This window comes from Manis pentadactyla, chromosome 18, assembly GCF_030020395.1.
Source record: "Manis pentadactyla isolate mManPen7 chromosome 18, mManPen7.hap1, whole genome shotgun sequence".
NCBI classification, from domain to species: domain Eukaryota; kingdom Metazoa; phylum Chordata; class Mammalia; order Pholidota; family Manidae; genus Manis; species Manis pentadactyla.
The window spans coordinates 15399978-15424899 of record NC_080036.1 but is presented as its reverse complement, the minus strand read 5'-3'; the positions used below and the strand labels follow the sequence as shown (position 1 = coordinate 15424899).

Sequence of the window (24922 nt, the reverse complement as noted above, 5' to 3'; positions counted from 1 at the left end):
CAGGGAGAAGGGGCGGCCTGACGTCACTGAGCAAGAGGGGCATGTGGGTCTGACCCAGGCGGTTCCACTCTGCACTGGCGCTTATCCCAAGGGCCCTGTGCTGAAGACAGGCTCTGCCCCAGCCCAGTTCTGGATGGTCGTGTGGTGCTGAGACCTCTAGAGTTGCCCTTTTGTTCCTAAATCCAACCTGGCTCGGCTGGTCCCCCCTCTGAAGGGAGCTCTAAGTGTCTTTACCTTACTTCTCTCCTTTTCCCCACCCAGCACCCACTGGGTGCTCAAGAAACAATGAGAATGACCATGGGCTCTGAGAATAGGTGACCTTGTGCCAGTCCATGGATGTGGGCAGGTTTCCCTTCTGCAAAGATGAGAAGATGGATGTGGGCCTGCTGACACTCTTTGACTGTCACAGCCCTGTGTCACTGTGGGTCTTCTGTCCTCCCCAGCCCTGCCGACCTCCAGGGGCAGCAGACAAAAACCGAACTTCAGCCCCACCTTCTCCTTACTGTTCCTCTGACATCCCAGTGAGGAAGAGGTTCAGGGTGCAAGCCAAACCTGTCTTCTTTGGAGTTCCTAAGGATGAAATAATTAGTTCCCAGCAAATGTCTAAAATGGATGTAGGTTCTTCCTGAGACAGAGCAGGAACTATCTCACTTACAATTGTCTGCACCATAATTCTTTGCAAAGTCCCACATTCAGGGGGTTCTCAGACATGTGGATAGAAGACTCCATGCCTCCTTCTCAGACCCACCATGCATCTCCCATGGCATGACCCTACCTGCCTGTGTGGCTGACAGCGTCCATGCAGTGTGGCCTCTCCCAGTCAGGGCTGGGAAGGGAGGCTCTCTGATCTTCTGTCAGTGAGTGCTTCCCATCTGCTGTCAGTGCAGCCTCCACTTCCCAAGGCCTGGCGTATAGAGATGCTCCCATGTGGCACATCTCAGGAGAGTCGGGTGGGGCCTCTGGCTCAGCGTGGTGAAGAGCCGGTCTGTTCAGGCCTGCAGCGTGCTCTGTCAGGGGATGAAGCTCATCTCAGCTCTTGGCCAAGACACAGTGAAAATTGCCCAGGGCTGTGGAGAGTTGCAGAAGGTTAAAGAGAAGGATTATAGGTTGGTGTGATCTTGACATCAGTGGATGGACAATCATTTCCTTCCAATCCTGGTAGGAAAGAAGAGGTGGCACGCCAAGAGCAGTGAGCTGAGGGGATCCTGTGACAGAGCTACTGGCCAAAGAATGGACCAGGTAGAAGGACACCAGCAAAGGACAGTGTCAGCCTGGAACTGGCACCACAGGGATGTTGCCACTCTTGGGCTTGGCAAAGAGGAAATGGATGAATAGCAGGTGGAGAAAGTTACTGACAGAAGGTGTGACTTTGAGGAGAGAGGATGCTGGGCAAACAGATACTCCAATTGCGGTCCTCCCACACTGTCCAGGCCCTAAGCAGTGCCTCTCACTGAGAAGGGCAGAGAGCTGAGAGCTCATTACAAGGTCCCATGCAGGTCACCCTGTGCATACCTAGTAGGGTGGAGTACAGTTCTGCAGGGCAAATAGGAGCATCTGGAAAGTGGACACGTTGGGGATTTTCATCAGATCTAAGCTTCTCTGTATACTTGGTTTCATGCTATTGCTTGTAGAGCAATCCACAGAGTTTCTTCATCCACCTGCCACAAGAAAGAAAGCATGTAGACAGAACACATGTAGACAAAGGAGGGGATGGGGACTAATGGGGCTTTATTTGTGTTCTGCAACCTGGCGATCAAGTCTCAGCCCCAGGCTCTGGGGGAGCCTCACTCATGACATTCTTGGTTTTAGAGCAGGGTCTGCATTCCTAATAATTGTGTTGGATCTGTTGCTGTGACTGTGGATAAAATGTTACCTTAGTTCCTGCATAGCTATCGAAATCAACCCAAAGACTAACACCTACAGTCTTGCTCTGTCTTACCTTGTGGCCACTGATCGAGCAACAAACATAAAACAATTGATCTGGATTAGCAATAATCTTAAACCACTCACTATGGAAGCTGGAATTTCTTTGTTTTTTTATTAAGGTATCATTGATGTACAATCTTATGAAGGTTTCACATGAGCAACACTGTGGTTACTACATTCACCCATATTATCAAGTCCCCCAAACACACCCCTTTGCAGTCTCTGTCCATCAGTGTAGTAAGATGCTGTAGAGTCGCCACTTGTCTTCTCTGTGCTATACTGCCTTCCCTGTGCCCCACCTACATTATGTGTGCTAATCATACTACCCCTTAATTACCTTCTCCCTCCCTCCCCACTAACCCTTCCCTTTGGTAACCACTAATCCCTTCTTGGAGTCAGTGAGTCTGCTGCTCTTTTCTTCCTTCAGTTTTGCTTTATTGTTATACTCCAGAAATAAGTGAAATTGTTTGGTACTTGTCTTTCTCCACCTGGCTTATTTCACTGAGCATAACTACCCTCCAGCTCCATCCATGTTGATGCAACTGGTAGGATTTATTTTCTTCTTATGGCTGAATAATATTCCATTGTGTGTATGTATCACATCTTCTTTATCCATTCATTTATTGACAGACACTTAGGTTGCTTCCATATCTTGGCTATTGTAAATAGTGTTGCAATAACCATAAGGGTGCTTATGTCTTTTTAAATCAGTGATCTTGATTTCTTCCGGTAAATTCCTAGGAGTGGAATTCCTGGGTCAAATAGTATTTCTATTTTTAGTTTTTGACTAACCTCCATATTGCTTTCCACAATGGTTGAACTAGTTTACATTCCCACCAACACTGTAGGCGGGTTACCCTTTCTCCACATCCTTGCCAGCATTTGTTGTTCCTTGTCTTTTCGATGTTGGCCATCCTAACTGGTGTGACATGATATCTCACTGTGGTTTTAATTTGCATTTCCCTGACAATTAGCAATGGGGAGCATCTTTTCATGTACCTGTTGGCCATCTGTATTTCTTCTTTGGAGAACTGACTGTTCAGAGCCTCTGCCCAGTTTTTAATCAGGGTATTTGCTTTTTGGCTATTGAGGCATATGAGTTCTTCATGTATTTTGGATTAACCCCTTAACAGATTTGTCATTTACAAATATATTCTCCCTTCCTGTAAGGTACCTTTTTGTTTTACTGATGGTATCCTTTGCTGTACAGAAGCTTTTTAGTTCGATGTAGTCCCATTTGTTCATTTTTGTTTTTGTTTCCCTTGCCCAAGGAAGTGCATTCAGGAAAAAGTTGCTCATGTTTATATTTAAGAATTTTTGCCTATGTTTTCATCTAAGAGTTTTATGGTTTCATGACTTACATTCAGATTTTTTATCCATTTTGAGTTTACTTTTGTGTATGGGGCTAGACAATAATCCAGTTTCATTTGCTTACATCTAGCTTTCCAGTTTTGCCAACACCAGTTGCTGAAGAGGCTGTCATTCATTCCCCCATTGTATATCCATAGCTCCTTTATCATATATTAATTGGCCATATATGTGTGGGTTTATATCTGGGCTCTCTATTCTGTTCTCTTGACCTGTGGGTCTTGTGCCAGTACCAAATTGTCTTGATTACTGTGATTTTGTAGTAGAGCTTGAAGTCAGGGAGCATAATCCCCCCACCTTTATTCTTCCTTCTCAGGATTGCTTTGGCTATTCAGAGTTTTTTGTGGTTCCATATGAATTTTAGACCTATTTACTCTAGTTAGTTGAAGAATGCCATTGGTATTTTGATAGGGATTGCACTGAATATGTAGATTGCTTTAGGCAGGATGGCCATTTTGACAATATTAATTCTTCCTATCCATTAGCACAGAATGTGTTTCCATTTCTTGGTACCTTCTTTAATTTCTCTCATGAGTGTCTTGTAGTTTTCAGGGCATAGGTCTTTCACTTCCTTGGTTAGATTTATTCCTAGGTATTTTATTCTTTTTGATGCAGTTGTGAATGGAATTGTTTCCCTGATTTCTCTTCCTGCTAGTTCATCATTAGTGTATAGGAATGCCACAGATTTCTGCATATTAATTTTGTATCTTGCATCTTTGCTGAATTCAGATATGAGTTCTAGTAGTTTTGAAGTGGATTCTTAGGGTTTTTTTATGTACAGTATCATGTCATCTGCAAACAGAGACAGTTTGACTTCTTCCTTGCCAATGTGGATGCCTTATATTTCTTTGTGTTATCTGATTGCCATGGCTAGGACCTCCAGAACTATGTTGAATAAAAGTGGGGAGAGTGGGCATCCTTGTCTCATTCCCAATCTTAAAGGAAAAGCTTTCAGCTTCTATCTATTAAGTATAATGTTGGCTGTGGGTTTGTCATATATGGCCTTTATTATGTTGAGGTACTTGCCCTCTGTGCCCATTTTGTTGAGAGTTTTTATCTTGAATGGATGTTGACTTTTGTCAAGTGCTTTTTCAGCATCTATTGAGATGATCATGTGATTTTTGTCCTTCTTTTCATTGATGTGGTGTATGATGTTGATGGATTTTTTTAATGTTGTACCATCCTTGCATCCCTGGAGTAAATCCTACTTGGTTATGATGGATGATCTTTTTATGTATTTTTGAATTCAGTTTCCTAAATTTGTTGGGTATTTTTGCATCTGCATTCATCAGGGATATTGGTCTATAATTTTATTTTTTTTGTGGTGTCTTTGCCTGGTTTTGGTATTAGAGTGATGCTGGCCTCATAGAATGAGTTTGAAGTACTCCCTCCTCTCCTACTTTTTGAAAAACTTTAAGGAGGTTGGGTATTAGGTCTTCTCTCAATGTTTGATAAAATTCAGTGCTGAAGCCATCTGGTCCAGGGATTTTGTTCTTAGGTGGTTTTTTGATTACCAATTCAATTTTGTTGATGGTAATAATTGGTCTGTTCATATTTTCTGTATCTTCCTGGGTCAGCCTTGGAAGGTTGTATTTTTCTAGAAAGTTGTCCATTTCTTCTAGATTATCTAATTTATTAGCATATAACTTTTTATAGTATTCTCTAATAATTCTTTGTATTTCTGTGGTGTCCATAGTCATTTTTCCTAGGGGTTTATCTGTTTTGTTTATTTTCTCAAAGAACCATCTCCTGGTTTCATCGATTCTTTCTATTGTTTTATTCTTCTCAATTTTATTTATTTCTTCTCTGATCTTATTATGTCCCTCCTTCTACTGACTTTATTCATTTGTTCTTTTTCTAGTTTCATTAATTGTGAGTTTAGACTGTTCATTTGGGGTTGTTCTTCTTTCTTGAGATAAGCCTGTATTGCTATATACTTTCCTCTTAGAACTGCCTTCACTACATCCCACAGAAGTTGGTGTGTTGAACTGTTGTTTTCATTTGTCTCCATATATTGCTTGATCTCTGTTTTTATTTTGTCATTGATCCATTGATTATTTAGGAGCACGTTGTTAAGACTCTATGTGTTTGTGGTCTTTTTTGGTTTTTTTGCACAATTTATTTATAGTTTCATACCTTTGTGGTTTGAGAAGTTGATTGGTGTAATTTCAATACTTCTGAATTTACTGAGGTTCTTTTTGTGGCCTAGTGTGTGATCTATTCTGGAATATGTTCCATGTGCACTTGAGAAGAATATGTATCCTGTTGTTTTGGGGTGGAGTGTTCTATAGATATCTGTTAGGTCCATCTGTTCTAATGTGTTGTTCCATGCCTCTGTGTCCTTAACTATTTTCTATCTGGTTGATCTGTCTTTTAGACTGAGTAATGTGTTGAAGTCTCCTAAAATGAATGCATTGAATTCTGTTTCCCCCTTTAATTCTGTTAGTATTTGTTTCAGATATTTGGGTGCTCCTATGTTGAATACATAGATATTTATAATGGTTATATCCTCTTGTTGGACTGACCACTTTAGCATTATGTAATGTTCTTCTTTGTCTCTTGTCACTTTCTTTGTTGAGTCTATTTTGTCTGATACAAGTACTGCAACTCCCATTTTTTTCTCTGTTATTTGCATGAAAAATCTTTTTCCATCCCTTCACTTTTAGTCTGTGTATGTCTCTGGGTTTGAAGTGAGTCTTTTGTAAGCAGCATGTGGATGGGTCTTGTTTTTTTATCCACTCAGTGACTCTGTGCCTTTTGATTGGTGCATTCAGTCCATTTACATTTAGGGTGATCATTGATAGATAGGTACTTATTGCCATTACCAGCTTTAGATTTGAGGTTACGAAAGGCTCAAGGGCAGCTTCTTTAGTATCTAACAGTCAAACTTAACTCATTTATTAGGCTATTACAAACACAATCTAAAGGTTCTTTTTTTTCCCTCCCTTCTTTTACTTCCTCCTCCACCCTTTATATGTTAGGTGTCATATTCTGTACTCTTTGTGTATCCCTTGACTGACTTTGTGGGTAGCTGACTTAATTTTGCATATGCTTAGTAATTAATTGGTCTGCTCCCTTTATTATGGTTTATTTTACCTGGTGACAGCTATTTAGCCTTAGGAGCACTTCCATCTAGAGCATTCCCTTTAAAAGACTCTGTAGAGACAGTTTGTGGGAGCTGTAAATTCCCTCAACTTTTGCTTATCTGGAAACTATTTAATCCCTGCTTCAAACTTTAATGATAATCTTGCCTGTCAGAGTATTCTTAGTCAAGGCCCTTCTATTTCATTGCATTACATATATCATGCCACTCCCTTCTGGCCTGTAAGGTTTCTGTTCAGAAGTCTGATGATAGCCTGCTAGGTTTTCCTGTGTATGTGATTTGTCTCTCTCTGGCTGCTTTTAATACTCTCTCCTTGTCCTTGAACTTTGCCAATTTAATTATTATATTAATATTAGTTATTATATATAATACCATTAATTGGTATTATTGTATTATTATATTGTCTTGGTATTGTGGTCTTTGGGTCCATAGTATTGGGAGATCTGTGCACTTCCATTGTCAGAGAGACTATTTCCTTCCCCAGATTGGGGACATTTTCAGCAATTATTTCCTCAAAGAAACTTTCTATCCGTTTTTCTCTCTCTTCTTCTTCTGGTACCCCTGTAATGCAAATATTGTTCTGTTTGGATTGGTCACAGAGTTGTCTTGTTATCCTTTCATTCCTAGAGATCCTTTTTTCTCTCTGTGCCTCAGCTTCTTTGTATTTCTGTTCTCTAATTTCTATTCCATTTACTGTCTCCTCTACCTCTTCTAATCTGCTTTTAAATCCCTCCATTGTATGTTTCATTTCAGATACTGTATTTTTCAAAGTTTCTGTCTCTTGAAGTCCTCCCTGAAATCTTGAATATTTTTCTGTAGCTCCATGAGCATGTTTATGATTTTTATTTTGAAATCTTTATCAAGAAGATTGGTGATTTCAGCCCGCTTTCTCATGTTTGGGATTTTGATTTGAACAAGTTTCTTTTGCCACATCATATTTCTAATGAGTAATATGGAATAACAATGTTTTGTAGGCTGTGCCCTCTAGTGCCCAGGAGCTCTATCCTCTGGAGTGATGGTAGGGTCGCATCTGCATGGCACCAGTGCCTGCCGGGAGAAAAGAGCTCTTTCCTGCTTCCCAGCTGCAGTGCCTGCTCCACTGCCAGGGCAAGTGGGCCAAGCGAGCAGGGAGGATCCTCTCTGTTATACCCTGTAGCTTCCGTAGATGGGGCTGCCCTCCAGCTGGCCTGGTGTGATGGCCAGGGCAAGTTTGCAAGCAGGTACCAGTGGGGAAGAAGGGGCAGCAGGCTGTATATCGTGGTGGGGGGCCTTGATGCTTCACTGCCAGACAGGGGAATGGAGCATCTGAAGCTCCTGAGGGTTCCCAACCTGCTGGGTTGAATGTGCTGGGATGATTTTGTCCATCTGTCTTTTCTCCTGAGCAGCAAGCTTTGTGTGTAATCCTTGACCCTTTAGGAGCCCTCTTGCTGTTGCAAAGTCTTTCAAAGCACCTGCCTTTCTTTTGTCCCAGAGTGGCCAGTTGTGGGTACCTGTTCTCCACAAGTGGCTGGAATCTCAGTCTCCCGGACTGTTCCACTGTCTTTGCTTTCCACCCCTCTAATCTCCAGAGCACTATGTAATGTGGGTTTGTGCTCCCGGGGTAGATCTCCAGGGGTGGGTATTTAGCAGTCCTGGGCTTCTACTCCCTCCCCACTACATTTCTCTTCCTCCCGCCAGTGAGCTGGGGTTGGGGAAGGGCTGGGGTCCTGCCGGATCATGGCTTTGCTACTTTACCCTTTTCCTTTAGGTCTTCTCTTTTCCCCAGATGTAAGCTGTCTGTTGCAGGTTTCTTTCTGGTCACTCTTTCAGGATTAGTTGTATTTGCTGAATTTTCGTGTTATATGTGGTTTTGGGAGAAGACTTCTGCCTCACTTCTCACACCACCATCTTTTTCCCCCTGGAGGCTATTTTGAAGTTACTTCTATGTGAGCAATTCAGATGAGATCTTTAAAGAAAAGATTCACTATTCATAGAGATGGGGAAAATTAGTGTAGGTTAAGAAAGAAACCTCAAGAGAGATTAACCTGTCTTGAATCCCATAGCAGCTCAGACTTTATAATAAAGTATGGTCCAAGAATCACCTACAATAGCGCCACTCCAACTAATAGGTCAAACAAAGCACCAGTAATGACTGCTGCTATGTTTGAAGTTAGTGTCCTGGTGAGGAGTGCGGAGTCCACCCTGACAGCCTCTCCTTCAGTTCTGTCATACTCAGCAAAATCCTTTACAGCTTTTGAATGTCTTTTCTGTTATTTTTTTTCCATGTATTGCATACTGTTTCTGCCCACTTACATCTTACCTTCTGGACTGGTATTTTCAAAGGGTACTATTTTACTCCAACCATCCCATCTTGCAAAACACCTTTTAAGAACCCAAACCTACTGAGTTAAGATGCAAAATTCACCAACAGCTCATTGTTTATGTCGTTTGCCAAGAGGTTTGAAGAATGGACAGCAGGGATCCCTACCCTGTGCGGCAGCAGGCACCTCCTAATGCTGCATGATACCCCCCACCCCCATGATCGTCTCAGGGGCAACAGAAGAGCCAGATCTTTGGGACATGCCATCGCTGACCTTCTGAGAAGAGGGAAATCAACTCTCATTCTTTAACGATTAGCCTGCTGTGGAGAATACAAGAAACCATTGATTTCTCAATCAGATTATCCTGCTTTGTTCACATGTAAGGAGATTCAGAGATCATGAGACTCTAGGTTTTGGAAGTAACCTCCGTTGTGTGGAAGCCCACCATGGTGTGGGGGAGCTGGTGTACCAGGCCTCAGCGAGTTCGTGGGTCCAAAGGGCAGAGGCATATTTGCATAAGGTAGCAGTTGCTACATACATGGGAGATTGAAATATAAAGGCCCCAAAATACTTAGGGATACCTTTGAATTGCAGTGTTGAGTCTTCTCTCCCAGGAGGATAATTGTATTGCAGCAAATCTGCCAGAGAAGGCGTAAGACATGCAGAAGGTTTTGAAGGCTTCTTCAAAACCTTCCGTGGGGGTTGGTGAGGACTGCTGTGGGCAAGTTAAGAAGCCGCAGGGGCTCCTAGGTGAAGGGAGTAAGACCAGGCTCCTGAAGGCAGGTGGGCAGGGAGTGAGCGAGCAGTGGCGACACCCAGCACAGATGTTCCTGGCAGAGGAAGCTGGGCTTCAAAGGCCTGGCATATTTAAGGAAGGCCGGGGCTCCAGAGCAGAGGGAGCTGGGGGCTGGAGGAGTTGGAAAGGAAGGCAGGGGAATGGCAGCCAGAGGCCCAGGGAGCCATCACGAGCCCTAGGGCTTCACCACAGGTAGGCTGTGCAGTCCTGGGAGGGTTCTGAGCAGAGGAATGACAGGTGTAGATTAACATCTGACGCACTGTGGCTGCTCTGATGAGAATGAACTATAAGGAGGCAGAGAGGCAGCAGGAAGAGCAGGAAGGAGGCAGCTGCCTGAGCCCAGGGGAGGTGGGGCGGCCAGGGCTATGCGGCGGCAGTGGAAGCGATGAAAAGTAGCTAGACATTGAAGCAGGATCTGCTTCGAAGGTGGACCTGCAGGTCTTGCTGATGGATTGGATGGGGCCATGGCAGAAAAGAGTAGTCATCTGTCATTTCGCTCACTTGGGTTCATATGTATTTGTCATTTGTCATTTGGTGTGAGACCCCAGTGAATTGCCCTTAGCATCCAGGTAGATGATAGTGCCCTGAGATGGAGACCCCCGGAGGAGGGGTGGGGCGCCTAGTTTGGGGGGTGCAGCCGTCTAGAGGCCAGGAGGAGCAGGCAGTCTGAGATTCTGGTGAGACTTGCAACCTTGCTGTCCAGTTGAACATGTGAGTCTGGCATTCAGGAGAGGTGTGGGTTGTAGATGTGGGCGGGATGCAGTGGGAGATGAAATCACAGGAGGGATGAACTCATCACAGGGCCCCCCCCGCCATGCCCTCAACACAGCTGTGTGCAGTGTGGAGTGCCAGTCGGATGAGGGAGTCTGGAACTTGGACAAAACTACATTAGGGAGACAGACCCAGAACAAAGCATCGGTCCCTCAAGAGGGACTTGCAAAAGCGTACAACAGGCACAGTGAAAGGGGATCAGTGACCCTGGGTGGGAGGCAGGTTTGCTAAAGGGCATCACAGGGTCACATTTAGGGCAAGCATGTGCTCATTTTTCTCCAGAGAGAATTATGTTTTGTTTTCTTTCATCTAAGTGTCATTTTGCTAAGAGCAAAATGACATCTTATTTTAAACTGTGTGGTAACCATCTGTTACAAAGCTCAAGTTAATTGGTCCCATTATCATGTGTGAATCAGCGGAGTGTTGCTCAGGGAAGGCAGAATAAATGACTAATAGCTCCTCTCCCACAACACCACCAGCCTCCCTGATGGTGTTCACCTGTGATTTTCTTCTTTGCGGGAGCTCAAATTTTGTATTTTTTTTTAAACCCTCACAGTACCAGTTCCCATATCTTTTTTCTGTTTGTAAGTGAAGTTATTGTGTGGGGAGAATGAATGACCACTCTGCCAAAGCTAGGAATTGGGCCTTTGAACCACGCTCGGAATTACACTGCTGCTGGGAAAAGTGCTGTAGTCTTAGGCCTCCTGTTCTGACTCCGGCTGGAACTGTCAGAACAACACTGGGCCATTTTGGCTCTCCAGTGGCTGCGAAGTGCTGGCACGTACCACAGCCGGGCCGTCTTTCCATGGCGGTCACACCTGATGAACAGTCCTCAGAACACTTTCAACTGGGTAAGAGTCTTGACTTCTGGAAGCCAGGTGTATTCAAGCCAGTAAGTCTTGTCTTCCATCCTGCCGGCCAAATAAGTAAGTTTTGTTGTGATTCAATCACTTCAAAGTATGACTGAGTGTGTGGGCTGGAGTGAGACTTAGAAAAAGATAAATTCCCCATAGGAAATTTGAATGAAAGAAAGGTAGCGTGTTTAGGGATTATGCCCTGTTGAAGCTGGTATTAATTCACAGACTCAGATAACTTCTAGGTGTGCAGGATTCCTTCCAGATGCAAGACCACTTCTAGCTATGCTGGTGTGCTTATGCCCTTGTGTCCCCTCTCCTGGATTCAGGGTCCTGGAATGTACCCTAACAAGGTGGGAAACAGCCCCTGGAGGGGTGAAGCTTCTGGGAGCTGATGTGAGTCAGATTCTGTCTTTTTTTTCTTTTTATTGATGTACACACAATAAAATGCACAAACCTGAGGGTACAGATTGATCAGTTTTGACATGTGTACACTCAGGTAACCATCACCCAGATGAAGATACCAAACATTTTCATTGATTTTTCCTCCTTCACCTATTTCACCCATCACCCTGTCCTATCCCCTATGGCAACTTTCTGTCTGTTTTCTGTGTCTGTGAGTCTGTTTCAGTTTTGCTTGTTCATCTGTTTTGTTTTTTAGATTCCACATATAAGTGCAATCATATGTTTGTCTTTCTCTTTCTGGCTTAAAATCACTAGTTCGAAAAGGTATGTGAAGCCTTGTGTTTATTGCAACATTATTTACAATAGCCAAGATATGGAAGCAACCCAAATGCCCATTTTTTGCTGAATGGGTAAAAGAGAGGTGGTACATACATGCAATGGAATGCTACACAGCTGTAAAAAAAGAATGAAACCTTTCCATTTGTGATAACATGGATGGGCCTGGAGGGTATTATGCTCAGTGAAATACATCAGCTTCTGTCTCTGTTCAACCTGGCTTCATGGTGTGCTCTGCTTGAGGCAGACCAACAATTAATGTGCTGAATTACTATTGGTTTAAGTTTGTCAGGAGAATGAGGTATCATCTCACACTTACATATGCTGGTTCTGAGGTTTCCTCTCCTGGCCTGGAAGCACAGCCTTAGTGACCAATCCCACAGCATATTCTCTAGGTGCACATGGTGCCCTGCAGGAAGAGGAAGGGGGCATAAGAACGAGAATCTGTCAAGAGCAGTATCTAAATTTCACAAAATTGTATAAAATGAGCCCCTTTTCAGGTGGCTTTCCCTACCCTGAACTTTTAGGTGCTTTCCCTGTGTTATGGGAAGCCCCAGGCGGCTGAGAATGTTGGAAATCATTGAATAATTGGGGGCAGCTGGGACTGTTGACACGGATCCACAGTGTGACCAGAAAAGCAAGGAGAAATCTGGAGAATGTGAGTGGAGTCCTACCAGAGGGGCCTGTCCCCCTACCTCTGGGTGGGCGCCTCCCTGACCCGGTGTGGCGGGCCCAGTGTTGGGCCTGTACAGCGCTGCCACCGTCTCCCTCACCATCAGAAGGCCGCACTTCCAGCACCCTTCCGCTCTCTCCTCCCAGCAGTGCGGGAAGGGCGCAGACCGGGACTGTGCCTCCAGTCAGGTTCAGTGCCTGTCTCACCACCCTGGGTGCCAGCCGGGCACAGTGGAGGTGTGGTCTTGCCCTTCAGGGCTCACAGGCTGCAGGGAGACACGCCTGCAGGAGCCCGGAATGATGTGGGTGGTCTGCAGGGAAACATATATGGTGACCCGCGGGCAGGGCCGAAGCATGCTTGGGGAGGCCCCCAGAAAAGTGCTTGTCAGAGTCACTGGGAGGTGACTGGGAAGGGGTGGCAAGGTGGTCTCCACACTGGGGCCACCATCTCCAGGACTGAGGGGCAGGGGACTCTGAGCAGTGGGGCCAGCGGGCAGAGGGAGGAGCTCTAAGAGGCTGTGCGCGTTGGGAAAGGAGGGATGGTTTAGAAGCGACAACGGGGTTTGGACTTCCTGGGCCCCAGCAGTGAGGGTTATGAGCCAAGGCAGCACCCATGGGGGTAGGGGCCCTAGAGAAAGCAGCCCTCCGCCACCTGCCCTTGGGCCTCCCCCAGCTCTCCAGGCATCTTGAGGGAGCCTCCCAAGTGGAATTGAACCAGAGGGACCTTTTCCACAAAAAACGTCAATATTACTTGCCTCAGGCTTCTTGAGACTAAGGAACAGTTACATGGGGCTAGGACTGGGCTCCTACATCCTGGCCAGGATAATACTCTGGCAGCTGCACTCCCACCTGCCTGTCCTCCCCCAGGTGTGCATGCGCGCCCAGCCCAGGGCCCAGGTGTTCTCTGCACACCTCCAGGAGCCTTCTTCCTTCCTTGTGACTTGAGGTGTTTCTTCAGATACTGCTCCCCTTAGCACTGTGCTCTTCAGGAGCACAGGTAAGCATGTCCTCTAGGCACCTTCTAAACTTCCCTAGGGAAGGAATGTGGAATGAATAGACAGAATTCCTGTTTGAATGTCATTTGGCTAAAGGACACTGTTTCTATTGCTAATAACAAATACCACACACTGAGCAGCTCAAAACAGCACAAATGCTGGTAGGGTCTTAGAGTTTCTGTGGGTCAGAATATATGCGTTTCATCCGGGTCCCCTGCTTAGAGCCCCTCAAGGCTGAAATCAAGTTGTCTGCTCCTGTGTCCTCATCAGATCCACTTCTGAGCAACTCAGGCTGTTGGCACAATTTAGTTCTTTGCAGCTGAATAACAAGAGGTCCCAGTTCTCTTGATAGCTATTGGCTGGAGAAGCTCTCAGCCTAGAGACCTAGGTCCTTGCCACCTGGCCCTCTTTACAACATGGCTGTTTACTTCTTCAAGACCAGCAAGATAATTCTCTTTTTTCTGCCCTCTCTCCTCCTGGTACTGAGCCGTTACATAGTCACATAGCACCTCCTGTATGCTAGGTGCCTTCTACAGCATTAATCACCTCCTGATTGCCCGTCAGCTGCATGTGGTTGTTTGCATAACCTCCACTTTACAGATGAGGAAGGGGAGACTCCAAGAAGCGAGTGACTCACCTGTGCCCCCCAGCCTATAAAACGGCTGAGCCACAGGAACCCTGCTCCGGGCGCCTCCCACCCTGCCCTTTCCACTGTGTCTCTGAGCTCAGCAGCTCAGAACCTGGGGAGCTGTCACTCTTTCCCTCAGGCAGTTTTCTGCTGAGTCTCCCATTCCAAATAATAATTGCATGATTTCTTGGTTTTCTTAGAAGAGTAAATCACCAACACTACAGAAAATCTCCAAGGGATCAGTCTTTTGAGAGGCCAAATATGAAGTAAGCAGCAAAATTAGTCACAGGACACACTGCTCATGGCACTGAATGGAAACATCAGGCATGGCAGCAGAGTGAAGGGGGGGCCCACAAATTACAAGAGTTCCCAGTCCTTGCATTTAACACGCCTCATTCTGACATGTGGTCACTGATCTCAAAGTCTTATAATATGTAATGATAAATGAGGCTCAGGAGATAACCTGGCTGAGCAGATCTCATACTGTCAAAAAATATTTGTTAATTATTGCACTGTCGCCATTCTCATTTTTATTTGTGTGGAAAAAAAGAAAGCACCAAAAAGGCCTCCATTTGGTAATCTAAGTACTAGAAGTGAAAATAAAGTAAGGGGTTATATAAAGAATGGTTAGAAAATACGTAACTCAGGAAGTGGTAAAACGAAGCTGACAGTGGCTACACTGATGACAAGCCAGTCTATCAACAAGTCTATGTAGAAATACAAAAAATGTGAGACTAAAGTATATTTTAGGGACAAACACACTAACTGTTTTATAACTTAGTCTCATGTTATATGCTCTCTTTTTATTATTAAGAGGTTAGCTTAAAAATTTTATCAAGCATATGAATCATGTCTCAAATTAATCAACATCTTAACCTATACCTAGACAATAGAGGGACTTAAGGCTAGTCAATTTTATTCACCTTCCTTTTCCTGATTTATAACTTACTGTCATTTATTTTTTTATCTATACTTTTAATCTCATCAGACATTATTGTTATATGCAGTCAGTGTTCACTTAGATTTACCCTTATATTTACCATCTTTGTTTCTCTTCATTTCCTCTTGCATATCAGACTTTCCTTCTGTTTGAAGTTCATCCTTTAGAATTTCCTTGGGTGAGCATCTGTTGATTTTAATCTCTCCTCTCATTTTTATTAGTCTTAAAATGTCTTTGTCTTACTCCCATTTCCAAAAATTTTTTTGCTGGCATAGTATCCTAGGCTACCAGTTATTTTCATTCAGCACATTGAAGATATTCCATTGGCTTCTGTTGTTCATTGTTTCTTTTAAGATATTAGCTGTCAGTCCACCACACCTTGAAGATAAAATCTTTTTTAAAAATTTTGCTATAAGGTGTTTTCTCTGTCTTACATTCTGCAATTTCTCTAGGCTATATCAAGGAATAAATTAATTTTATTTTTCCTGCTTGAATTATTTTAGACTTGTTAAGTCTATGAATTTATTTCTATGTTGTTCTGAAAAAATCCTCAGTCAGGAATTCTTCAGTAGTTACTCTGATCATTCCTTTTTCAATTTCAACTGGACAATATTAGATATTTTCATTTTATCCTTCATGCCTCATAACCTCTCTTTCATATCATCCTTTTCCCTCTTAGTTGGATTCTGGATAGACACCTTGACACCTATAAGGCCAGCTTGGCTTCTGCTCTTTCTTATATTTCTAACGTGATTCCTTTTCCCTGAGACCTACTCAACTTTTTTCTTTAAAGCCTCTTTCTCTTAATACTACAACCTAAATAGTGAATGTAGGCAAAAGAAATTGACATGCTATTTGTAGATGCCTATTTGATTCAAGGAGTATAATTTGCATTTCTGAGGACCTTTGGATAATGCTTCTCAAGCCACCTGTAGTGAAGGATCTTTTTTTAAAATCTCTCATCCACTTTGAACAGATACCTCTATAAAATTCAATAAAAATATTTTAGGAAGGCCCATTGCTCTAAAAGTTCCTAAGCAGTTCCTCCTGTCTCCAGTCCTCTCCTCACTGTGCACCAGCAGACCTCACTGAGCAGCGCTGGGCAGCCTGTATGGAAAGAGCTTCCCTTAGATCTTTCCTCCATGAATGCAAAGGCAACCATGCCTACCCCAGAAAGCATCTGAATATGTGAAGGTACTTTCTAAGCCAAAGGGTTTTAGTTCATTCATTCACTCATTAGAGTGTGCACAAATACGTTCCTTGATTTAGCCCAGGGTTCTGGACCTATTTGATAATAACATGTATATGGTGCTTTCTATATGCCAAGCCCCATTATAAGTGCTTCCCAAATATGAAATAATACATTGTTCATAAAAACTCTATTAGATCGATACTGTTTATTAGCCCCATTTTTCAGGAGACTGAGATGTAGAGAGGGTAAGTAACTTGTCCAATATCATGCTGCTCAAAAGTAGTAGAACTGAGATTTGAACCCAGAAACTTAGTTCCAGAATCCCTGTGTTTAACCACTTGACTGGCTACCTCTCTGAGCCCTTGACTATCTTAAGACACTTTGGCCTCAGTTATGCAAGGGCAGGTTTTCAAAAACCTGCTTTATGGGTGAATAATTCATTCCATCCCCACTGTCAACATGAAACCATTGGTCACTATTGCAAAGAGCTCTGAATTGAAAGGATGAGCAGGTCTTCTGCCTCCTTTGTGGAGTGATGATTGATTAGCATGTCTGCCTTGAAAAGGATGATGATTTATTAATGCTGCCTGTATGAGTGCAAAAAGGGATACATCAGAGACACATCAGAGAAGTCATTAGTAAGCTTCAGGGCTCTGTGTCTCTGAAAAAATTTGAAAATCATCACCAAACCAGAAAAATTATAACTCATCTGTTGAAGAGAAGAAAAATTCAAACTAGTAACTGCATCCGTTAGATTCCCCCAAAGTGTGTTTAAATGAATTCAACTACTTCTTAAAAATTGAATCAAGACAAATGAGTTAATTTACGTAGAAATTCTCTTTGGCACCAGAGTAGAATTTCTCCATTTGTTATGTGTAAAACTACGGAACATACCCACACAGCACTCTTTTTGTTCCAAACAGTTTCAAATATACAGGAAAGTTGAAAGATGAGTACCTATGTGTCTGCACCAAGAATCACTAATTTTGACAGATTTGTCACATTTGCTTTATATATATATATAAATGTTTTTCTGAACCACTTGAGTGTGTATTGCAAGTGTGTAACTTACGTAAAATCTCTTATAAAAGCAGAACATCATCACTCCTAAGAAAAATGGCGTTAATTGCTGTCTAATACAGAGCTCATACTCACATTGTCCCAACTAGTCCCAAAATCTCATTTATAATTTTTTTATTTCAAGACCCAATCAGGTTTATACATTGCATCTGATTATGTCTCTTTAGTCTCTTTTGAAGAACACCCCCCTCTCTTTTCTTGTTTTGTTTTTCACGATAATGATTTTTAAGAGTCTCAGCCAGTGATCCCACATCCCATTCCTGAAAGACCCAAAGGGATTCATTGCCCACCGCCCCTCCCTAGGTGCCCTGTGACCTGGGTCCCCTCCCAACTTCTGGGAGAGTGGCTGGAACAAGGAGCGGTCAGAGCAGTAGACTCAGTCCCATCTGCATGCTCCGCAGGGAAAGCGAGGGATGCGCCTGCTGTGCCCGAGCACTGGCCTCCTGGAGAGCGGAGGTGGTTGGGGGGAAGAGACAGAGACAGAGGAGGAAGGAATAGAGGAAGAAATATGGGAGAAAAAGAAATATTAGGATTTTGATGTGGAAACCAGAGGCAGAGAAATTAGCCAAAACATATTTTCCAGTATTTAATGGTATAATTTATCTGTCTTCATGTTATATAATGAAAAAGTCCCTACATCCATGTAGTGGTACTACTGGGGAAGAAGGAATGAAATTGAAAACTAGAGAGACACATAAAGGGAGCTTCAACTTGATCATTGTGGGTTTTTTTCCTTCACATCAAAAGAACAAGAGGAGGGTGGTGAGTGGGGTGAAATAGATGAAGGGGTACAAACTTCCAGTTATAAAATAAATCTTGGGGATGAAAAGCACAGCACAGGGAATATAGTCAGTAATATTATAATAACTTTGTATGGTGACGGTAACAAAATTTACTGTGGTGAGCATTTAGAGATGTATATAATTGTTGAATCACTATGTGTACACCTGAAACCAATATAATATTATATATCAAATATACTTCAATTAAAAATTTTTAAGGGAATGAGCCAAGACAAACATCACAGAGAGCTAACATGCACTTGGTTCTGGGTGATGGTTGTATTGCTCTCTCAGCACTTTTCAGAATTTTCACAGCACAAAATCCTGAGAGAAACAAGCAGAGGGAGAGCAAGTACCAAGAGGGGGGATGGGCGCCCCCTGTTTCCCTAAGGGTGCATATTAGGAACACTGGGTCTGTGACATAAGACAAACTTGAGCATGAGCTTTAGCTGTGCTGCTTATTGAAGAATGTTTTTTTGATACTGTAGCAACTAAGAGAAGTTAGAACTGGCTTGCCGCAAACTCAACCATGTCCAGCTAACATAGACAAGCTTCGTTCATGGTCTGATTTTGCCCCGGATGAGCAATGGCTCTTTTAAGATGCAGTGCACCGTGGACACATTTATTCATACTCTCTGAGCCTCAGTTTCCTCATCTGTAAAATGGGAACATGTACTCACACACACAGCTGGGTGATTTATTGTGGGTCCTGCAGGGAACAGAAGAGACACTAACCCAGACCGGAGGAGCTTCAACCAGGACTCCATTGTTACCCCACACAACAGTCGTCTGGATGTGCGGGACCTTGTTGCAGGGCTGGCAGCTGTGCAGTGTCATCAAGGACACAGGCACACCCAACTTCCTGGTCTCTCTTGGTTCTGGGTGCCGTCTCCATTTGGGTTACAGTGTGACTGTAGATACAGTGTGGCTTGTAGAGCAACACAGCCTCACACACCTAGCCAGGGCAGTGAGGACAAGGTCCTGTCTATGTCCCTTTTCGAGGATGGAAAACACATTCCTAATAGCCGCCTCCCAAAATTTTCTCTTATATCTCATGGGCCAAGTGACAGTATGTGGCCATGCCAACACCCGTGCCTGGCCAAGGGGATGGAATTACATGAATTGTCTTGTGAACCTCTCAACATCCGCTTCAGGGGGCAAGAAAGGAATCCCATCTCCCCTTAAAAGCACCAGACAGAGCAGGGCTCTGTGAGCAAGGATGGGAGGGAAAGCTATTGAGGACCTGCCCACAAATGCAGCCACGTGCCTTATTTGTATGTAAGTTCCTCTCCCCCCATTTCTCTACTGTCACCCTGGCTCCTTGGAGGAGCCTCTGCCAGCTCAGATCCGCTTCAGAGGATGAATGGGGCCGCCCGCTTGGATACTGAATGTGTCACCCTTGCAGGTGGTGACAGCCACTCTGTTGAGTTTTATGCCTTATAAGCAGGAATCTTGTACTTTTGTTCCACTTTGTGGCAACCCACTTTTAATATCTCCCAGCCTGGATCTTTATAAGAAGGCTTTGTAAAAGTCACGTGAGATAGATTGCTATTTGATAGCCTAGGGAGAAAAAAAAGTTACCAAGTGATATAGCATGTTGTTTCCAATTACGTCTCTGACCAGCCATCCAGCAGCATTATCAATTAAGGCCTTTAATTGCATTTCTCATTTAGCTTTAATAAAATGACCTGCAAGTAGTGAGAATATACCAATTTGTTAGCATAAACATTAGCATCTTCATATAATAGATGCTCTTCTATTCAATTTTGCAGTGTTAATTTTAATACATGTTTTCATTTAGAATTAAGAGTACAGTTATTTTACATTAATAAAACCACTTATCATTTCAATTACTGACTACTAAAAAGCACTGCAGAGCAAGTAAGGATCCAGTTTAAATGAAGTACTGACAAGGTTTATTATATTAAACCTTGTTAATGTGATAATCTTTTATGTATTAAGTCTCTGACTCTGAACTAAATGTACTTTTGAGGGCCTTAATTGCTAACATAACTTGAAGTAATACCCTTCATATTTCATTATTTATAATGGAAATCACTAACACCCTTTATTAAAATTAATTCTTAATAATGACAGATGGCTTGATGGAATGTAAATAATGAGATGCCAGTCCAACTGTTCCAGTCCTATTAGCATTATTCTCTTTCTTTAAAATTTTTTTCAATTAAATGTGTTCACAACTTCTTGAAAATATTTATTATAAACATTCTCACTTGATTGAAATTCCACAGAGTTGAAGGTCCTTAGAGGTGCCTGTTATAATCCATCCCCCAAATAAAAATTAGATGTCACCTGGCAATTTGACATAACATTAGACATATAAGATAAAACATTCATAAACTTGGAGCAATTTTTAAAACAATTTTAATATAATCCAAATCATGTAAGGTGATGGTTGTGCCATACAACTTTTAAGATATACTTAGATGAACCGGGGTACACAGGCTTTTCAAAGATACTTTCTTTTGAAAAGTAGTTCTGAGCTTAAGTACACCTCCATCCAGAAGGAATGGAATCTGTCTCTACCATCCTAGAGATTCCCTTTGTCTCTGTCCTGCTTATCTACCCCACTTCCTTCCTGTTTGCCATCTTTACCTGCAATTGGTTTTCACTTCATTTTGATATGGTGCATCTTCCAGAAACTTCCTGAGAAAGAGTGAATGGGGATGTCTTGACCCAGATTCACTTAGAAAACAGCCTGAGGCAACTGTTAAGTGCTTATTCTTCATTTCTAAGAGGCAGTTCTGGATTTGTTAGCAACTGGTTTTATTGAAAACTCCTAGGAATGTTCTTGTACAAATCTTATGTTTTCCTTTCTCTTGGGTAAATACCCAAGAGCGGAATTGCTAGCTCATATGGCAAGTGTATGTTCAACTGTATTAGAAATTGGCAAAAATTTTTCCAAAATTAACTGACATTTTATATTCCCAGTAGTAAAGTATGAAAGTTCCAGCTGCTCCAAATCACCACCAACATTTGGTGGTGTCAGTCTATTTGGTGTGAAGAGACGACTTACAATGGTTTTCATTTGTGTGTCCTCAGTGACTAATAACATTGAACATCTTTTCATGTTCTGTTGACCATTTTTATATCCTGCCCTATGAAGTCTTTTGCCCATTTTTGTCTGGTTGACTGGCTCTTACTGACTTGTAGGAGCTCCTAATATATGCAGTTACAAGTCCTTTTCAGATACGATTCATGAATTTTTTATCTTAGTTTCTGGCTTGCCTTTTTATTTTACAATAGCATCTTTTAATGGGAAGAGTTTTTTTATTTTGATTAAAGTCAAATGTATCAGATTTTTCTTTGCCTATCCCAATAATATTCTGTTCTTTTTTTCTGAGATACTTTATAGTTTTAGCTTTTATGTTTGGGTCTATGAATCTTTACAAGTTTAGCTTTTACATTTACATCTATGATCCATCTCAGATTGTTTATGGTATGAAGGAGATACTGAATTTTTTTCTAGAATCCACTAATTCTAGCTCCTTTTGCTGAAAAATACTTTCCTTTCCCCACTGAAATCTCTATATTTTGTTCCGATGATCTATTTGTCATTCTTACACCAACACTGTCTTGATTACTATAGCATTATAATAAGTTATCAAATCAGGAACCATATGTATTCCAATTTTGTTCAGCTTCAAGATTATATTGGCTATCCTAGATTTTTTTTGCATGTCCATATAAATTTAGGATCAAGTTGTTAACTTCTAACAGTAGCATCCTTTTGATTAGGGTTATGTTAAGTCTATAGATCAGTTTGGGAGAATATTGTATCTTATCAATAAGTTCAATCTATCTACATGGTAAATCTTTCCACTTCTTTAAGTCTTTACATTTTCTCAGGAATGTTTTGTGGTTTTCAGTCTAGATATTACATATTTTTCATGAAATGTATGCCTAATTATTATATGTTTGTAATATCATTTTTAAAAATTGTTACTTGCTAGTGTATAAAAAAAATAATATTTGTATATTGACCTTGTTTTCTGAGATCTTGCCAAATTTGTTCTCTTATCAGGCCTAGGAGTTTTTTGGTAGATTCCTAAGTATTTCTTATGTAAACAATCATACTACCTACTAATAAACAGTTTTACTCATTCCTTTCAAATCTTTATGCCTTTAATTTCTTCTTGCCTTATTGCATTGGTTCAGACTATCATCAGTTTTGAGTATTGTTTCATCTCTTAGGTTGAAAGAATTCAATATCTCACTATGAAGTATGATGATAGCTGTGGGGTTTTCATAGCTGACCTGTACAAGATTGAGGTGGTCTTATATTCCTAACAATTTCAGTTTTGAAGGATATTTTTACTGGGTACTGAACTCTAGACTAGAGGTTATTTTCTTTTAACACTTTGATGTTCCATTATGTGTAGGCTTCTGTTGTTATTCCCCTTGGTGTGTAATACATCTCTTTTTTTCTCTGCTTTTAAGAGTTCTTCTTTAATTTTCAGCAGTTTTACTATATACCTTAGTATGGTTTGCTTGGTATTTATCCTTGGGATTTATAGACCTTCTGAAATCTGTGCCTTTCAAGTTGGAAAATTCTTGACTATTATCTATTCAAATATTACTTCTGCCCCATTTTTCTATTTTCTTGAACATAATACTTATAGTTAATTTGACATGTTTATTAGGTAACTTCAAAATATGGATCATCTATGTGTCATTTTCTGTTACCTCATTTTCCCTTCTTGGTTTTCAGTCATTTATTCTTGTTTTCTTTTGTTTGTTTGGGTTTGGTTTTGTTTTTTGGCATATGTAGTGGTTTTTTAGTGACTTCTAGACATAATGACTCTAATTGTAGAGACTTTGAATGATGGCCTCCTCTGGGCGGGTTTACCCTCCCTCTGCTGGTGGCTCGTTTCTCTGGCCAGAGACTGCTGACTTGAGGCTGGGCTTCAGTCGTGGTGAAGCTCAGGCTTATGTTCATCCTGCTCTTCCAGTATTTTCAACTCACCCTGTTGTATTTTGTGGAACCTTCCTCCCCTGATGAATAGTAAACTATATTTCATGAGGCTTCTGGAAAAGCCTGTTTTGTGTCAAGAACCTGTGAGATGTCTGAGATTTTTACCCTACTTTCAAGCTGATAAACTAGCCTGCCATGGCTTCATGGTTGCTGGCAGGGGACCTGAGACTCCTGGGTCACAGAATAAGGATGCTGTTACTTGCAGCACTTGGGGACATCCACAAAAGAGCATTTTTTCATCATGCGAGCCTCTAGTCTAATGTTTAATGAAATAAAACATTATCGATGTACCACCTTCCCCTGTCCTTTCTGGGGTCTGGGATATTCCCTCCCCACCTGCTAAAGTGGTTGCTTTCCTTCCACCATCACAAAAATTCATGTGTACCATCGCAGCACCTGTAACTTCACTCTTTTTTTTTCAACCACTTCCTAATCACAACCAGCCTTCGTATCCACAAAAATCGGTCGTTAGAGGGACGAAAGCATTTTTATGAAATGGAACTGTAATTAAGTCTAAATCCCCTAGGCTCCCTTTTGTCTAAGCTGCCACAAAAAGGGTGTGCTGAATAGGCCAGCCTGGGCTTGGCACTTAGGGAAGGGAAACAAGCAACATGGCCGGAAGTGGTCAGAGTGTAACTGAATTTTCAAAATAGGTCGATATAACCCCCTAACCTGTTCATCTAATGCATTACCCAGCAAGCAGCTAAGAGGGGATGATCCTTTTCCGGGATAGCCACTTGCAATGAACAAACCGCCTTACTAAGGTACTATTATGGACTGAATGTTTGTATCCCCCAAAATCCACATGTTGAAGCCCTAACCCCCATTGTGCTGGTATTTGGAGGTAGGCCCTTTGAAAGGTAACTGGGTTTAGATGAGGTCATAGGGTCATGCCCTTAAGATGGGATTAGTGCCCTTATAAGAAGAAGAGACCAGCGCTCACTTGCCACCATGTGAGGACACAGGAAGAAGGTGACCATCTGCACCCCAGGAACAGGTTCTCACCAGGAGCTAAATCAGCCAGGACTCTGATCTGGGACTTCCAGCCTCCAAAACTGTGACAAATAAATGTTACCTAAGCCTCTCAGTCTATGGCATTTTGTTACAGCAACAAGTTGACTAAGACAGGCCCATATGAGGAGGAGGTGAAAAAGGGAGAGTCAGAAATCTTCTTGGGTCTATTTTTTAGAAGACCACCCCAACATTTGACTCTACCGGATGCATGTTGATGGAAGGGAAGGTGGAAAGCCCATTGAGTAACTTGACAATCAGCCCACTGATGAGTGACCTTTTTATGACACATCCCCCATTGTCAGAGGGTGAAGATGGTCTGGAAAGCCAAAGACAGGGCACAGATTAGTTTCCAGGGTCACAGTGGTATGGCCCAAATTAACTGCTGCCTGGAAAGCACCAGCAGTGGTGAGGCAGTCCTCACAGCCGGGAGGGTCAGCCCTCCGGGAGCGGGCGGAGGAGAGCCTCCTCTCTGCCACAAGGCAGACAGATCCACTCTTGGCAGGAGTCCCCAGTGTGGGGTCCAGTGGCAGCCGCTGCCTCAGAACATGGAGCCCTTTACTGGATGCACCGATGCAGTGGCAGGAGTGTTGCCGTGTGCAGCGCAGTGAGGGTCCAGGCAGCAGGGGTGACATTTGGGAGGTGTGTGGTCCCCACGCAGCTGAATTCCAGTTGGTCTCTTTAGAGGCCAGGCCCTCACTAGGCACGTAGACATGAGTGACCCACATAATTAGATCAGCAGCTGCAATTTGTTACCATATTTTCTG

At 42.6% G+C, this 24922-nt stretch overlaps 1 protein-coding gene across 5 annotated transcripts in view; it reads left to right on the top strand.

The window, feature by feature from the left end:
- The window catches only part of OTUD7A (OTU deubiquitinase 7A), a 344700-nt gene that overhangs the window by 260186 nt on the left and 59592 nt on the right, over positions 1–24922 (top strand). The gene's annotated exons all lie outside the window — the stretch shown is intronic.